The sequence below is a fragment of the Microcebus murinus genome, chromosome 20 (genome assembly GCF_040939455.1).
Source record: "Microcebus murinus isolate Inina chromosome 20, M.murinus_Inina_mat1.0, whole genome shotgun sequence".
Lineage (NCBI taxonomy): Eukaryota > Metazoa > Chordata > Mammalia > Primates > Cheirogaleidae > Microcebus > Microcebus murinus.
Genome location: NC_134123.1, coordinates 16,934,742 through 16,949,541, shown reverse-complemented (window position 1 = coordinate 16,949,541; position 14,800 = coordinate 16,934,742). Strand labels below are relative to the sequence as shown.

At 36.9% G+C, this 14,800-nt stretch overlaps 1 long non-coding RNA gene across 1 annotated transcript in view; it reads right to left on the bottom strand.

Moving 5' to 3' along the window:
• Nucleotides 1–14,800, bottom strand: part of LOC105864830 (uncharacterized) — a 526,685-nt gene that overhangs the window by 45,680 nt on the left and 466,205 nt on the right. Inside the window, exon 4 of the long non-coding RNA XR_012913635.1 lies at nucleotides 6,976–7,067. This is a non-coding gene — a long non-coding RNA (uncharacterized LOC105864830). The remainder of the gene's footprint in view (nucleotides 1–6,975; nucleotides 7,068–14,800) is intronic.

Below are 14,800 nucleotides of genomic sequence, written 5' to 3'. Positions count from 1 at the left end.
TAAATATATTTTCCTTGTATCTCAATAACACAAATTTGGTTAAACTGGAATCCCCTTTATGTTCTCTGTGTTATATTGTTTATATTGGTGTCAATCAGAACTAGGATCTAAGTTGTTCTTAAGAAAGAAAATTACAGAAACTTTCTTGTTAGCATGGAGGAATGAGATAGGTGCTATATCGGGCATTCTATTCTCATGTTCTTTTAAAACTCTTTTTGATGCAGCTTTGGGTGTATATACCAATGTTTTACTTTGTTGGGGTCTTTCCATCTCAGTAAGAACAAAAGAGAGCCACTCATCTAGGAGTCCCTAAATGTGAGACGTGTTAATCAGCAACGGGATGTGTAAACAGTCCGTTTTTACATATCATAAAGCTACAGAGGTGGTCTGTACCATTGGGGGACTAAGTTGAATCTTGTTTGTAATGATTCCTATATTTCCTAAGATATAATAAAAAGGGAGGCTGTGTGATTTGAATAAAGTGACTCTATGTTTCCTTTCACAGGAAATTGGACATAAAATAGCTCTTTTTATAATATCTCTGGATTTAAGAGGTTATTTCCTTGGGTTTACATCATAATGGTAAACATGAACCAACAAGTACAATCTTAACTGTTAATAATGGAGAAATAGAAGAGGATATCATGTTTGGTGTTCTACTTATATTGCTAAGGATTGTAATAAATGTCATACAGAATTTATCTCAAATATTCTTTGCAGTAATTCCATGGGGTAGGAATTTATCTCCTTTAGTTTATAAACATGGACATTTGTAATTTAAGTAACTTCCCTAAATATTCAGAGTTCCTCTAAAGTTTCTCCTGTAAAGTAGGAAGTGTGTCCTCATAAGCAAATCAGAGCCAAGATTTATTTTCCCTATGTGATGCTTTTGCACAGAATGAGAGAAGGGGAAGAGACAAAATCATCCTTGTGGTTTTATGTGGGATCAATTTAATCTAAATAACAGTACCTGGAACATGGTGATATATGTAATGAAAGTTCAATACATATTAGTTGATATTAACCATGGTATTGTGGAGCTTTATCACAGCTAAATTTTATTTTGTTTCATTTTCATAATTGAGTCACCTAATATCCCTTAAAAAATAAGCATCCCTAAATAGGTAAAATAAAAGATATTAAAGAGGAAGGAATTAAAGAATATTAATACTCATTAAGGTAAAAATACATTGAGGTATTTACCCAGCCTAAGTTCCTGTCTTATTTGTTTAATAGGTGTTTTACAGATGATTTTGTCATTATACAAAAATTAAAACCACATATGGTGCAACAGAATGAAAAATATAATGTTTGATCCATGAATGCATTGCCACCCAAAGAGAAGAAATCCACTATCCTTACAAGAGTAAAAAAAAGGCTCAGGCTCTTTTTCACTGTCGGAGTCACTCTTGCCTTAAAACCAGACAGCATGAACCATCTTGAAAAAGGTATCTTTGTACTTAATGCTTGCTGTCTGCCCAAAGTCTAGAAGCTGATTTTCTTTGATTAGGACTTGCTATTTGAGATCAAGTCAGAGAAAGTAATCCCAAGAAAACAACCATTCACAGAACAGAAAAGGTTGGTAATAGTAAATCTGGCTTTCTTGAAGAAAGATTCCATCCCCTGCATGTGATATTCTAAAAGCACAAAATGAAGTTACCTGGTATAAATGCTTGCTTGACCGCCCTCCTTTTGTTCAGAGACATAATTTAAATTCCTACTACTTTCCATATCATTATATAATTACCGTTTTTTTTTCTTTCTTTCTTTTTAACTGTTGTTGATTTAAAGTCTATTTTATCTGATATGAGAATAGGTACTCCTGCTCTCTTTGGTTTCCATTTGTGTGAAATATTTTTGTCCTTCCTTTTACCTTGAGCCTATGAGTATCCTTGAAATTTAGGTGGGTTTCTTGGAAACACCAGATATTTGGAGTGTGTATTTTCTTCCACTAAGCTATTCTGTATCTTTTATTATAAAAGGAGCTCGGCTGGGCACGGTGGCTCACGCCTGTAATCCTAGCACTCTGGGAGGCCGAAGCGGGCGGATTGCTCGAGGTCAGGAGTTTGAAATCAGCCTGAGCAAGAGCGAGACCCCATCTCTACTATAAATACAAAGAAATTAATTTGGCCAACTAATGTATATATATTTATATATATATAAATTAGCCGGGCATGGTGGCGCATGCCTGTAGTCCCAGCTACTCGGGAGGCTGAGGCAGAAGGATTACTTGAGCCCAGGAGTTTGAGGCTGCTGTGAGCTAGGCTGACGCCACGGCACTCACTCTAGCCTGGGCAACAAAGCAAGACTCTGTCTTAAAAAATAAAAATAAAAAAAAATAAAAGGAGCTTTAAGAGCATTTACATTCAATGTTAGTATTGATCTTTGATATCCTGCTGTCCATCATGTTGAATAATATCTAGTTGGTTTATTTTTACTATTCTGTTACTGTTATGAGTTGTGAGCTTTAACCAATGTTTTTACATTGGTGGGTATTGATTGGTCTTTTCCATGTATAGTACACTTTTAAGCATTTCCTGTAGGACAGGTGCAGGGGTGATATATTCCTTTAGTGTTTGCCTTTCTGGAATAGACTTTCTATCTCCTTAATTTATGACACTTAGTTTTTCACGGTACAAAATTCTTGACTGGCAGTTATTCTGTTTAAGAAGTCTAAACAGGGGACTCCAGGGTCTTTTGGGTCTCTGCTGAGAGGTCTGCTGTTGGTCTGATGGCTTTTCCTTTTTAAGTAACTTATGGCTTTCACCTTTCAGCTTGTAGAATTTTCTCCCTCACTTTGATTTTGGTCAGACTGATGATGATGTGTCTTAGTGATGTCCTATTTGCTATGCATTTTCCAGATATTCAATGACCATTTTGCATCTAGATATCTAAACCTCTAGAAATACCAGGGAAATTTTACTCTTGAATAGGTTTTCCATGCTTAGTGCTTTTCTTTTCTCTCTCCTAAATAATTATAATTCTTATATTAGTTCACTTTGCATAACCTTATATTTCTCCCAGTGAATGTTCATTATTCTTTGTTCTTTTTTCTGCAATTTTTACTGACTGGGTTACATAAAAATCTTTGTCTTCAACCTCTGAAATTCTTTCTTCTGCTTGATCTTGTCTTTTGTTAAAGCTTTCTGATGTATTTTGAAATTCTTTAAATGACTCTCTTATTTATTTAACTTCTATCTCTTTGCTAATGTTATCTCTTTAGTGAATTTTTTGTTTATGTCATAAATTATTTTTGTGGATTCTCTGAGATATTTTCTTCCATCTCCTCAATTCCATCTTACTTGCCATCCATAAACTGAATTCCACATTTGTCATTTCAACAAATTATTTTTGGATGGAGTTCATGCCTGGGGAATTATTGTAACCCTTTGGGGATGTCAAGACAGCCTATTTTTTCATGTTTCTGGAGTTTTTATCATGGTGTCTTCTCATGTGGGGCTACCCTCTCAACCCAAAACAGATAGTAGATATGGTACACCTGTTCTCATATGCCGAGGCTGGGTGAATATAGAGATTGGTCCCCTGGATGTCGTGTTTGGGTTCTACTACAGAAGCAAGAGGACCAGGCAAGAGAGGGACAGATGCTCTCTGAGCCTTTAGTGCTGCTGTTTTGCTGCATCTCCCCTATTGTCCTGTGGTAGCAGGACCTGGCCCTGGTGCCAGGTGTGTGCATGAAGTGTAACTGGCTGGAACTACAGGGCATGCGCATGAGGTGGAAGAGGTTGCTGGGCACAGTGCACAAGCATGAAGGCCTGGGAAGCTGAGGTTCCAGGCCCATGCACAGTATAAGGTCTTCTCAGGGTGCTGCACAGGCCATAGCAGCCCCCTACAGGCCCACATGGCACAGGGAGGAGCAGCCTCCAGTTCAGAGCTGGCCACAGATCATAGCTCATGCCCAGGGTGAAGCAGTACCCCTAGACAGAGTGGACCTGTGGGGGATTGGGCCTACATAGGATGAAGCAGGTCTATGGGGTGCAGCACTCACATGTGTGAGTCAGAGCAGCAACAGGGCTGGGCACACAGGTTGGTCAGGGTGCTCACAGAGTGTGACACCCAGGCCACCTAGGTAGGACGGTGCAGGTCCATGGGGTGTAGAACACCCAGTTCCAAAGGCTGTGGCTGACTTGGTTTTCATCTTGCTTGGGGCCTTTTAGGTAGCAGTGGTAGCAGCAGCTGTCCAGATGCTGGGGCTGTGGGCAGTGGGCACCAAGGACAACAGCCATGTCCCACAGGAAGTCAGTTGAGCAGGATAGGCCAGGCCACAGCGGTGGGTGCCGACCCCATCATCACCTGCTCTGCCCAGAGCCCCCAGAGGCAGTGGCAGCAAGGGTGCATGTCACCTGCCCACGGGTTGCACTGGAGCTTTGGGATTTCCCACTCCCTCTCTGCCTATCAGGGGAAAGGGGTAGTCTTCAGTGACAGATATGACCTTTGGGCAAAAGTAGCCTTCGAGAGGGTTGGGATGTTACAATGGCACCAGCCGCAATGCCCAGGGTTTAGAAGCCAGCTGTCCCTTCTCTCCAGAGGAACGCACCTACGCAGCCTCCAGACAGGTCTCTGGGTCAGTTCGGAGGCCTGCTGCAGCGGAGGGGCATTATGCCTCTATGGGTGCAGTATCCTCAGGAGAAGGGTACAGCCTGATTTTCTCCTCTGTCCCTTTCCCACGTGGGGGCCACTTCCCTAATTACTTCTGGTCCTGCTGAGCAGCTCATCCCACTTTTGTCTTCACTTCACTCCCACCTCCTCTCCATGGATTCCCAGGGCTCTCGCTCCTGTTTGTAGTTTTTATAATAAGAAATGGGAGAGCCAAAGAATTTAAGTAAAAATAAAAAATACAGCAAAATATTGTATATTTTTAAGGAAATAGCTATTTCCAAACTAAAAGAATGTTTTTTTAAAATGTGTATTGTTTATGGTAGAAAAAAATATTGCAGTTCATTCTGAATGGAAGAAAATTTTCAGACATTATATTTTTCATTATTGATAAAGGATTCATGTTCTGCCTGTCTCCAAAATAATGAGACTTTTGCTTAAATTTTTAAGCACAATCCAATATAGGATAATTGAGGATAAAATTATAATGAAGGCAATCTAAAAGTGGCTAATGTTATAAATGCCATCAATTCTCTGATATAAATGTATTGTCTTTTCATATTTTGTCCTTGACAGAAAGAAAAGCAAAGTAAGTTTATTGTTTTCACTGCCTAAAAAAGAGAAATGTTAGAATACAGTTGTTCTTGTTGTTCTCTACAAGTTAATAGAAATTAAGGACCTTCTTGTACTCTAAAGGAATTATAAGAAGTTGTATATAGACTTGTCTAATTAGCAAATATATGTTTTTAAATTTAATAATCAACTCATGATCTATAAAATTTAGGCTAAGAATCTTCCGTAAATTCTCAGATTTACAGTATAATTTTAGGAGAATCAAAACACTCAAATATATACGATTTGTATTCAACTTCAGTCCTAATCACTAACTTATTTAATATTATTAGAATAGATTTTGGACAGTTGTATACAAAGTTATTTACCAATTTAAATTCTAACAATCTAAGTTAGAACTAATTCACTATCATTTTGTGCCACATATATATTTCCTCTTCCCCTCACTGGCAAAGTCTTCCATAGATGACAATGTCTCCATATTTAAATTCCTGTTCAAAGAGCAGAAATCTACACAGCATTTTCTGCCATATTTAAAAGTAATCTACCACTATCTCTTTCTGGCCATTAAGATGGATTTCTCATCTTTGTTGTTTGCTGTGATCAATGCAGTTCAGAATGTTGATGAATGATTATCTTCATTACACAAATATTTTCCCAGAGTTTGCAAGGTACTATCAACAACCTGACTACTTATCGCAGTTAGCCCAGGGGAGGTGTCTTAAATGTGGAGGTGACAGTGGAAGTCGTGTGAAGCCATGGTTTAACATGTGATGCTGGGAGAAAATTGGTTTGTAACAGATTAACTGCAAGCTTCTTTCTAAAATTTTTAAGCTTCTCACAGACCCATGTCCTTTTCACTGTTCCTTGGTCACAGATTTCCTCTTTTATGTAATCCAGTTGCTTTACAAAGTGGGCACCATCTGAATGGGGAGGATCTACTGTGTATGTGGACATATCCATTTGGATAAATGGAAAACACAAGTCTTTCTGATTATGGTGGATTAAAATAATCTTCCTGTTTGAACAAGTTTTCAGTTACGGAGAATTTTACCATTTTTCACCTATTCCTTTCATAGTCCTTTCAGTATTTACTTGCTTTTACATTCCCATTGACATTTTGAATTATGAAGATTTATACTAATGAAAATCCAGTAATGTGCATTTCACTGTTCTGATGAACTTTATGCAATGTTGTGAAGGGTACATTTTATATAAATTGTGAGTTCCAAGACATGTAGACAAGGATTCATTGTAGAAAAAACTGTATAAACATTTGTTTAATACCAACTATATATATAGGTTGAGAAGGATGCTATGAAAAGTGGTAGGAATTTAAATAATGCCTCTGACAGTCATAGCAACTTGCATTATTTGAGTTTATTTTGTGTTATATTTGGCATCAAACACTTAGGAAACAGTGTTGTAATCACTTTTTTTCCTTTTTTTTTCCTTACAAATGAAGGAAACAAGGTAGAAATTGGTTAAGTAAACTTTCTGAGGTGCTATATTTCAGAGTCTGTATTGATTCCCAGTCTACTTGGTTCCATGGCCTGTTGTTCCAACCCACCCACAATGCAACTCCTATCAAGTATTTCCCTACCCAGGAAAATGAATATGAGACAAGAGAAGTGGGGAAAAAAATCTATTTCTGACAATGCACCTAGCCTGTCTAGCCTGACAATGCATCTAGCCTCATATTGGCTGCTGACAAAACCAAACTGAAGATGTTTCCCTACCACCCCCCCCCCAACTTCAGGATGGAAAATATGCCTTTCCCTCAGGTACCTGCTCTGGATACTGTCCCTTTATGTCCGTTCTTGGTTCACCAATCCTTATTTGATGTCATATCTTCTTGTTATTCACTTCTATGCTCCATCCTAAAATGACAGACAAGGTAATTTTGACAGTCTGATCCACAGTCTCACACTCTCTGGTAAGAGAGACTTGCAGCATTTGCTAAATAGGTGCCCTTACTGGCCAGGCAGGTCCCTTGTTTTGTCCTCTAGACAATGTTAATAATACGTAGGTCTGATGGCTGCATTCAAGACCATAAAAATAGCACTAGTTTCCATTCCATTATTTTTACTTTTTTTTCAAAGATGTCTCTGAAATCATTATTCTGAAACATTTAAAATATAACTACATCCATCAAACAAATTCAACTTGACTTCCATATGTGAATAAATGAAAGGTGTGCCACATGTCTTAAAATAACAAGAAAGCCTGTCACTGGTGCAATCACTCTCAGAATCTATGGAGCAAATGACCTCTTTAAGGAAAGCTTCAGATTCCCCAAAGAGAAGTGGCCCCCTGGGAGAGTAGTCATTAAATTCCCTGAAGTGACATCTTCATAGATCTACCAATGCATGAGGGCAACAAGTGATTTAATTACTGAGTAGATTCTCCTTCCCTAAGGTCCCGTCATGAAAGCGTATGAAACAATTCTCTTCAAATTTATTTCTGAAATGTGTCATCATTGCACATCTTTTTATTTGCACATAAGCAGAGAGATGAATTCTTTTCCAAATGTATTTATGTGAATAAGATCTTGGGAGTTTTTTTTTTTTTTTTTTTTCTTAGAACAACTTTGATGCTAGTTCTCTGTGGAATAAAAACCAAAACAAAACAAAACAAAATTTGCCTATCATTTCTACAACCAACTTTACATGCTTGTGAGAGAGGGTGGTTATTCACATAATTGAATGAGAATCTATTTTCTCTAGTACTTTCTGATACTCTAGGTGAATCTTTTCTCTTTCTCCCTCCCCTGCATGTCCTCCCTCTCTCTCTCTCTCTCTCCATTTAACATTTATTGTGTGTATTATCTGTTCTAAAAATTGGAGAGGGTATTAGGTACACTAATAAGAGCTCGTGTAAAAGGCAGATTCTAAACATTTTACATATATTAACTTATATTTAATTTATACTACAACTATATGAAGTCAGTTATATTATCATTCTCATTTTAAATATAAGAAAATGGGAACAATGAGAGGTCAAATACATTATCTAAGTTTACCTGGCTGATAAGGGTGAAGATTTGAACCCAGGATATTTGGGTGAAGATTTGAACCCAGGATATTTGCCTACAAAAACTGTTAACTATAAACATAACACTATTATTCTAATATATACTAATATCCAAGGAGAAAGAAATAAAGCTAAAATGAGTTCCTATGAGAGTTCTCTTAAATGACTTTCATACTAAGGCTACCAGTTAAAATAGAGGACATTAAATTAAATTTGAATTTCAGATAAGCAATAAATTATTTTAAGTATATTCCAAATATTACATGAGAGATATTTATACTAAAAATGTTTCCATAGTTTTCCTGCAATTTAAATGTAACTGCCTGTCCTAGAGTGGTTTTGGATTTGATAACTCCACTCATTGCTATTGTTTAAGTCAACAACTATTTTTATGTCACATATTATACAATGCATATATAATATATACTGTTATATGCTATGTACATACTGTTATATACTATGTACATACATAATTTACATATTATCATATTAATTCATACAATTTATATATAACATACATTACATATTCAAAGAGTTAGGCTGAGAGTGCCCATAGCCCACCACTTAGCAAGTTGTAGAGTAAATTACTTCTTTCTGGCTTCAACACACTATACCATGTAGTCTCTTATTTAATCAAAAGTATTCCAACTTCCTCATGGCTCAACAGAAAAAAAAAAAAAAGAATCCAAAACAAAGGTAACTCTAAGAAATTGTTTTTGTAAAGTATAATCTCAACAATTCTGTTATTGTAATAACTTCGACTTTCAGGATACATAATTTAATAACTCAAACTATAGACAACACAGCATCGTTTTATAGTTGAGGCATTCCTGATGGCATTCCTCTACTAGCTTGATTGTGGAAGTGATCGTTTCCATTTACCAAAACATCTTCAAAGTGCTCCATTAAAAGACGTTAGCAATCTCAATCTCCAGGAACTTGAAGATTTTGTCTTGTAAGTAAATGAGAGAGAATAATTCATAGGTACTGAAGTTTATTCTTCTAATGCCAATAAAAACAGCGTACATTGTATAGAGGTTGAGACGCTTAGCATCAGGAGGTAAATAACCACACAGTTAGAGGTCCCTCCCTCCTTCCCAGTCACTAAAAAACAAGCTCCAGGAGAGAAAGCAGGTCCTGTGCTGTAGTCTGTTTCACTAGCTCTATGTGGTCTCATCACTGACAATCGCCTAAATTATTTACACATCCCATTTTCAAGAAAACCCTGGTAGCCTCTTCCTTTAAACTCTTTAAAGAAATGCATGAAGATGAATTTCATCTTCAGGGACATGCACCAGGAAAAGGCATGTACTCTTTCGATATAAGCTGCTTGGGAGAAGACTGGCACCTAGTAGGCTCTTTAAGTCACTTTTGTAATGGCAGGGCCTAGGTTTACCTTGTTTAACCCTTACCATTAATATTACACTACTCCTTCTATTTATGAGTGAATAATATAAACAAGTAAGGTAATGAGTAGTGAGCACATAAACAACTTACACAACTTAAATCATACATAGACAATTTAATCATATATATACTCAAATATATGCATACATAATGATTAAATATAGATATAATATATAGACATAATTTAAACCACTTAATCATACATATATATGTGAGTGTATGCATGTACACACATCCAACAGATCATTCAGGTACTACTGTAATTGCCTCTGTACCATATATTTTTTTAAACTCATGCATGTGATATGTTAATAAGCAATGTGATTCCTTGTCTGTACCCCCATTTCTCAGAAATTTTTAGACAAACTCAGCTTAGGAAGTCATTTATAAAAATAGGTGGAACAGTGGGGAGAACTTTTTCTGCTTCAAGGAACCAGCACTAATCAATTCTACCCACTGCAGACCTGCTTCTGACCATGACTGACTGAGCCAAGTAGCTACACCAGCTAAAATTAGTTCTTGCCTATTTCCTCGTGGAGAAACAGAGACACAGCCTGAACCAATCAAAAGAATAGACATGAGAAGTTTTCCTATACACACAACTACTGAAAGCAATGTTTAGGATTAAGGATTTGTTTTGGTTCTGCTCTGACAGGTGACAATGATAGAATTGCTCTCAAGCAGATGACTGGATTCTAAATGTATCAAAGGAACAATTTTCTTATAAATGAGACCTGAGAGGAATGTATCCCATCTTAGGTCATCAAGGAAAGGACACTGGATGGATTGTACAACCTCATTAAAAAGTATCAAACATCAGCCTGTGCATTGAGCAAGTTGCTGAATTTAAATCAGCCCACATTGATACTCTACAGAAATAGAGATGATAAATAATTGTTCATTTTACTTCTAGCTGTGACATTTAATATTTAACTGCTGTGAGATTTTCTGCATTAGAAGAAAAGTAGATGTATTCCAAACCCAAGATTAAATCTCAATTGTTACCAACTTTAAAAGAAAAGCCCAATCTTGTTTAAGCAAATAAACATAAACCATGCTTAGCTAGGGGTGAACAAACGGTGAAATAAGCACTCGTGAAATCTCTACTAAGTTGAACAAACGATGCTTGGAGTAAGGCTTGTTTGGGGCCTGACTTCATAGTCCATGTTTTTTCTACTAAACCAAGTGGTGAATTTTAATTTCAAAGGATTCTATGATTTAAATAATTGTTTCAACATGTTCTGTAATATTATATTTTAATAAAATGATAGTAAGTTAAATCTTAAAGGGTCATTTACAGTACAATGTCTAGGGCAAAACTCTTCCTAAAATTTTGAAGTTTAGTAAATATTACAGCTTTTTTTTTCTTTTTTTTTATTTCGGCATATTATGGGGGTACAGATTTTAAGGTTTCAATAAATGCCCTTTACTCCTTCCCCCCACAAGTCTGAGTTTCCAACATGACCATCCCCCAGATGGTGCGCATCTCACTCATTATGAATATTACAGTTTTTAAGCTAACATTATTACAAGATAATGCTCCTATAAAGCAAAAGCTCACATTAAAGCTAAGTGATGCCATCTAATCAGAGATTATGCTGTTTAACCCTCTCTTCTCTCCTTCCTAGTTGATGATGAGATTATATAATTGACAAAGTTGTGCATTTTCTGGGACTGACCTTTATTTACAGGTTGAAACATGTACATGCTATTTCCCCAATCCAGAGTGGAAAAGTGGCACAAAGCCCAGATAAAGATATAGTATCCCTAGATCTTCCTAGGTCATCTGGATCTGCTTTTCAATAATGATTAAGCAAATAGTTAACTAAATGTCAGTTAACTTGTTTTTCTTTGTCATACTTTTTACCAATAGAGTCACAAACCCAGAAAATCAAAATAAAAGCTTTTATGAGATCACTTGCCCTGTTATTTGGATAGAAAAGAATGATCATTGAGGTTATTAAAGGAACATGTACAATATTCAGGTCTTGAAAGAAATGGCATTTGTTTTAGCAACTGACCAAAAGAAAAATATTTTATTTTTGGTGTCACTTGATATCATTTCTAGGAAGAAGAGATCAGGACATTGGGTGGATACACTTGACCTAATTTTAACTAACAACACTGTAGTTTTTTATACTCTCTGTTACTACCTAAAATTATATCATATTTAGATGTGTTTACTTATTTATTGTCTGCCTCACCCAAAGGCTGAATACTCCATGAGGACAGCTGCCAGATTGGCCATATCCATTTTTGTGTCTCCAAATCATAGAACAGTAGCTAGTACACAATAGACACTTAACTGTTTTTCGAGTCAATGGATGAATGAATCAATGAATAAATAACATTAGAGAATTTTGCAAACTGTGCGCCATAGATACATGGTCATTTGACCTTAGACAAGTAAAGAAAGGCAGAGTATAAGTAATACTCTATAGTATTAAACAAACACTGTTTAATAGAGCTTTCTGTGATAATGACACTAGCCTATATTTGTGCTGTCCAATATGGTAACCACTAGCTACATATGGCTACTGAACACTTGAAGTGAGGGGCAGAAGTTTTAATTTAATTCAATTTAATTAATGAAAATTTAATTTAAAATCACTACATGTGATTAATGACTATCATATTGGAAAGCGCAGTTCTGTACTTTAGAGCCAATTCACCCTATGCTAATTCAACTCCCCTTCCAAAAATTTTTTAAAAAGGAAAATGACCTTCTGGTAAAGAGCTATGAAGCTCTCTACTCCCTAATTCCCTGCAATTCAGATAACTGATTCTTCTGCTTGTGACCTGGTCCTTATTCCATACTCCAAGGACTTCCCTGCTAATAAGATTTTGAGAAGGTTTAATTATGTAGCTCAGGGATGCTTTCAGCATCTACCCTTGCCCGACATCATCCAAATCTCCCCTCTGTGCTCTTATTGCCCTATCACATGTTTGTCTTTCTCACTAGACCACAAGTTCCTTGGGTCGTGTGATCGGGCATTGTTTCAAAAGTATCTAATACATAGCATGTAGTAATTGCTCAATAAATGTTAAGTAAGTAACTTACTGGAAAAAGAGGGTGAGAAGTAACAGATCATCCTGACCGTGAATCTCATCTGGATATTTTGTTTTCCTTTGTGTGATAGCTGAGATTCTTCCTTGTCTCTGAGACATGAGCCTACTCATTGATGCTAGTCCTGTCAAGGCTGCCGAGTTCTTGCCACATAACCCTGCTCTTCCTACAATGCAAAGCTCTACATCTGTTGGAATTCCCACTGGAGACCATTCCTATGAGTGGCATTCATTCATTCAAAATCTCATCCAAAACCCACTACAAGTCAGGCATCATTCGTGGTACTGGGAGTATGCAATCCATATGGTAGACAAAGTTCTAGCTTTTACAAAGCTGACGTTTTATTGGGGAAGAAAGATATTATCAAATAACTGTATACGTGACCAAGGAGTTTCTGATAACGGTAAACACTCTGGAGGAACAAAAGTGGATGAGGTAAAGGAAAGGGGAAAGAAGAGATTGAAGAGGGTGTAGAGGCCTCAAGAGTGTTGCAACCATAAGAGGGAAAGGGAAGACGCTTTCTGGTTATATGTCCAAGCCCAAGTGGTCATTGCAAGTAAACACCTCTGCTTTTATATCATTTTTTAGCCTTGTTGCATCTTCCATAAAAATTTCCTTGACCCACCTCCTTCTGATGGCATTGGTGTCCCTACCATGTTTTCCAAGTCAGGACACACTTAAAAAAAATCCTTCATAATTTTTATTATAATACATGAGGCTGAACTTCTCATAGCCTTGAAGCCACTGCTTTTTGAATGAGGAAGGTTTCTCTGTTTTAGGCTTAAGTTCCCTATGGGTTTGACTTGCTGATGGGCGCTGCCAAAGTTGAGGACTGTATGTCCTCACATAAGCACACATGTGCAAATACTGAACTCAAACCATGCGGGAGCACTGGGTTTGGAGCCTTTCCTCCTCCCTCTGACTGTGCTGGCACGGGTTCACAAATCTTACTGCAAGCAGATTTTATTTTTCTCTTTATTTTCTAGTCCACCCTATTATTTCAACCTTTTATATTTTTTCCTTAACAGCTGCAGTTAGTCTTATGACTATGTTTCTTTCATTAAAAGCCTATACTTAACAAAACCTGGGGTTCATTGTAATTAGCATGTTGCATACAATTTGGAAGAATGCTGTGGTTAAGGCATGCGTCCTTTATAAAGAATTTTGTTTTATTCTAAACTGCTTATTTTGCTAATTTCTGTTAAGAACTTAAAAAATATAACGTTCATGGCCCAGTGGGTCAAAAAGAGAAGTCCTTCTTAAGGAAATGAGTGCATACAAAAAGAAGAGAGTGTACACGCCATTCTGCCTCCATTTCCCTTCATTAATTCTAGAAGAATTCTAGGATGGGTTTTCAGCCTTATGTGCCTTGTTTCCTCACGAGAATCTTTATTGGACTTGAAGAGGCTGAGAAATTTATTTCTCTTTCCCTTCTTCAAGCTATTTTCATAATGATCCACAGACTCTTCCAAGTGGTCTGTAGACATCTCTGTCTCTGATAGTTCACATGTTGTAAGGGAAGTACAATATTGGAATGGCCAGGCAAATTCTGCTGGGACATCCAGGGACATCTTTAAGATATCCTAAAGAGGCTCTGTCACTAATCATTTATGTGCAAATCTTACAAACATCCCAAAGAGGCAAAGCAATGGAGTAGTTCCAACCATGGCCTCTGGGTCCAGGCTTCTGGGGTTCAGATTCTAGCTCTACCACTTACATGGTCCTTAACCAAGGCATTTAGCCTCTTTAGGTCTAGTTTCTTTATCTGTAAAGTGGGAGTTATCGAAATAGAAACATACCTTATACAACTGTTATGATGATTACATAATCCAAATAAGGTCAGAAAGTGCATAGAACAGTGCTTGGCAGATATGTGCCAAGGAAGTGACATTACTCTAGAGCCATTCAAGAATGTAATTAGAACATTTGAGTTTAGGTTCTGTACATATGGTGCATGTAAACTAAAGAAAGAGCTAACAAAGCTCAGCATAAATGTTGCATAGAGTCAATTTATTCGTTGTATATCATGGATGACATCGAATGCCCCCTTCCATGACCTAGGCTTTGCTACTGGGAAACTCTGACATTTTTTGAGCCTCACTTAAG